Source organism: Gossypium hirsutum, chromosome D06 (genome assembly GCF_007990345.1).
Source record: "Gossypium hirsutum isolate 1008001.06 chromosome D06, Gossypium_hirsutum_v2.1, whole genome shotgun sequence".
Taxonomy (NCBI): domain Eukaryota; kingdom Viridiplantae; phylum Streptophyta; class Magnoliopsida; order Malvales; family Malvaceae; genus Gossypium; species Gossypium hirsutum.
In genome coordinates, this window is record NC_053442.1 from 7,097,820 (window position 1) to 7,101,862 (window position 4,043).

Genomic DNA, 4,043 nt, shown 5'->3' on the forward strand with positions numbered 1-4,043 from the left:
GGATAGATCAATAACTTCAGAGAGCATATAAGATTAGGTCCTTAACCTAATGCTCAAGTTTAACTGATTTAAATGTATCAATGCAAGTGCAAAGCATTCATGAACATAAAATAATCAAATGAAAAGGCAGAGAAGGAGTAAACCTTAGACTACTTTTTCCGGTCTCCTATGTCAAGAAAGAAGAGAATATTACCAAAACTAAAAGTGGACATGCAAGATTAGTGTGATGTTCACAGACAACATCAATATATACAACTTGCAAAAGAAAACCTTAATCTAAAAAAATCAAGTATATGAATACTATTAAGTTTCATGCAGAGCCATAAAATTTTCCTTTCTAAGCAATCATCTCTCGCTTTTGCTGTTTTTATTAACAGACATCAAGCCAAGGTTTACTTGATATTCATCCAGTCAATGTTCTTCCTTCAGCTGGATCAATTTTTAGGTGCAAAGTTCAAGTTCATTTTTTTGCTAAAACCATCTTTCTCAAATGTTTAGATCTCAATCGCTGCAGAGAAAACATAACCTAATGACAACAGGAAAAGAGAAACAGCAAACGTTCAAGAAAATGATATCCTCATGGCACCACCCAGACCAGAAAAGTAATTTCAAATTGATGCAATAACAAAGGCAAAGACATCTGTAAGAACATTTGCAATTCCCATATTAAACATCAAGACCCAAGCCAAATGGAGTTTAGTCTTGCAATAGAATGATTCTAAAATTTGAGAAAAATAGTAATGCATCTGAAAAGAAGGATTGGGCAATCTAAGCTAAATTGAGCAATTTTTGCCAACAATTGTGGAAAGAAAAAAGGAAAATAAATAATGATGTAGCATAGAGCAGCAAAGTTATGATGAATTTACTAATAGCAGTACATTGCATCAAAATGGGGCAACTCTATAGAAAAAATAAAAATGACTCTGAGGAAATTATTTCCCAACAACTGCACCGCTTCAGCTTTTGAAAATCTACAAAGAGGAATACAAACAGCTTCTTTTCTTAGCCACTCTTCAATTATATAATGCAAACATGAATCTTACAAATCTATTCATATAGGCTGATTGAATACAATTCCCATGAAGATAAATTAGTTCATGTCATATCTTAAAAGACTGGAATGTACCATTAGCACCTATAAAATAACTAAAGCATTCAAGACTACTGGAACATAACAACAAAAAACAGGGAAAAGAAAGAAGAGTACCATGCATCATTTGCAGATAGAGTGATAAACTGTATAAACAGAGACAATCATTAACCATGCAACAAACTACATAGAAAATGACTTTCAGACCTAGACCTGCTACAGAGAGAATAATGTTTTTTTCGTGCTCATTTCAATTGATGTGCTGGCCATAAATTACTAAAAGTCTTCATACATCATATCGGCATTAAGTACACAGTCATTGGTAAATGAAACCAGGGCAACAGATATGCAAAATGAGCTTCACACCTGTACATGCTACCAGCAAAAAAAATAACCGTTTTGGAGTACTTGCTACAACTATATATTGCTGATTCTGATGGAGCGCTACAAGAAATATCTCGAAGGATATAGAGCAGGGAAATGGTATAGAGAAAAAAACAAGGACATACAGAAACCATGATGAGCATCGTATATCTGGAAGGCCAACCCTGTCACATCAAGCTGTCCATGAAGATTAGGAATGTCTCCCTGCATGCCACAGTGAACTGCCATAAACAAGTTGACCGGTATATAGATCAATCTTCATCACTTAGACGTAAGTAGAATTCGGTTCTTGCAGAATATAGTCCTTCCAATAACAAATTGACAAGGATATAGATATAACCAATCAGTACTCTAGTTGAGTATATATTCCTTTCCTTCTATAAGAAAACAGTCAAATTGGTAGAATCTTCTACTATTAAGGGGAAAAATAAAGCTGTAAGGCTAAAACAAGTCATCATTGCCATTTGATTGTTTCTAGGTGACAATTCATGAAAAATGTCTCAATGGCAGGGGGATGAAACAAATCATATCTAGTGTACTTCATAATATCAACCATTCTACAAACTAATGCTGGTATTCGAACTGGGTGAAAGTATGAGAGTGCAAATACAAGCACGTTTCTGACATGTATATGGCTATTTTTAAGTTATTCAGTATTTGGAATGTTTTAGAGCCATGGCCATGGCTGATATGTGTAGATATGGATACTTTGAAAAATGAGAGTTGGAGCACATGCTAATGTAGGTAATATACTATGAAATCTATCCCCTTCATTGATATGCATGGGAAGTAAAGCATGAATCATCAGAACTTCTTGAAGTCAGAATGAAATTAAGAATAAGAGAAGTCAAGAAAGGAGTAAAGATATAAATATATATTGGAATAGAAAAACAACTTTGAACATTATGGAAGCGAAAAAACTTGTTGTCCATATTGCTTCTAAAAGATCAAACACGATATTATTGTATATAATGACAAAAACACAATTGCAGGAAAAAAAAAAAAGTGAAGTCAGAAAAGCACCTCACCAGTGGCTCTTCCTTTAAGCCATGTGGCTGGAATTTTAAATTCTTTCAAAAAGCTGTAGAAAAGATAAAAGGGAAACATAGACATTAGATTATGTGGAAAATGCAGACAGAAGTTAATCATCACATTCTTTTATACCTTACGAAAAAGAGTTGGAAATATTTAAATTGCATGCCATTTCTGATCTAAGTTATCAATGAAAACATAGTAGACAACCAGCCACATCGTCAGACACCAAATCTGATCTCCAAGTTTTACGTTCACAGAGTTGTCGTGCCAGGCCATATGGTTTTGATTTCACATATCTAGAATTCTCCTTCTCTAAACTAAATATCAAACATTTAATATATATATATTAGCCATCTTTTTCATAACTTTCTCCAGACATGGCAAACATCGTTAGACAAAAGTTAGATAAATAAGTGTGTATGGTTATGTCAAGGAGATTGTACTTCAAGAGGATTTCCTTTTAAAATGTGTGAATAGTTCATTTTCATAAACCAAGACAATGAATTTGATAAATTTTTCGGCATTTTTAGATCTGAATATTGAGCGTGAGGGAATGAATTACAATGCTTTAGATTAAACCTCCAATGGCCAATTTCAAAATGCAACTGACTTAGTTAAGTACTTCTGACGAAAAGACAAACACTAGAAGATAGTACAGCTCTCTCTAGTTCTATGTTTCCTCAACCACAGATGCCTTCACTTTGGGCAATACCATTAACATCAATTTCAGTAGTTTTCTTACCTCTTAGTCCCTCTCTCCAAATTTGATTTCATCATCTTTTTTTTTTCTTTGCCTTCAGACTGCCCAGTATCTAGAGCATGTTTGGTTAGAGAAACTAAGTTATAGAAGTTGAGAACTTGAGTTACTAATTTTGTGTCTAGTTTAAAATTTTTGGAGAGGGCGAAATGGTGGGCCTTTGACTCTTTAAAGACGGTTTAGAGTTACTTAAAATGGTGGTATGTCAACTTTTTATGATGTTCTTTTGTTAAAGTTCGTTTTCACGTAGTGGAATAGAAATGGACATTACCCCATACCTTTCAAGTCTTGCAAAGATCTTGGCTGCACCGTTTTGAACTCCTCAATATGGATTCAGTAGTATATCACAAGACCATTAAAAACCAAACAATAATCCATGGAAATCGCAGATAAAAAACTAATTACATGCATAACTCTAAAATGTGCAAGCAAAAATCTAAACAAACAAAACCTTAAAGAACAATGTCTTCCTTAAAGCAAAAAAAGTATGGTGAAACTCAAAGAGATACAGGTAAAAGCACATATTAGTCCCACGTATTAAATATACAAAATGCCATCTAGTATGCAAGTATAAAATTCCTCTTTTTTTCCCCTCCAAACAAATAATCAACAAAACCAAATGAGATTTGTTATATTAGCATACCATATCAGAATGGGAGTAAAAATTCCTTGTGGAATACCATGCATGACTATAAAACTTGTATTGCCCGTCAATCAGACATAACGAAAAATCATTAAAGTAAATTAAAAATTTTTTACTGCATGATAAATGCATAA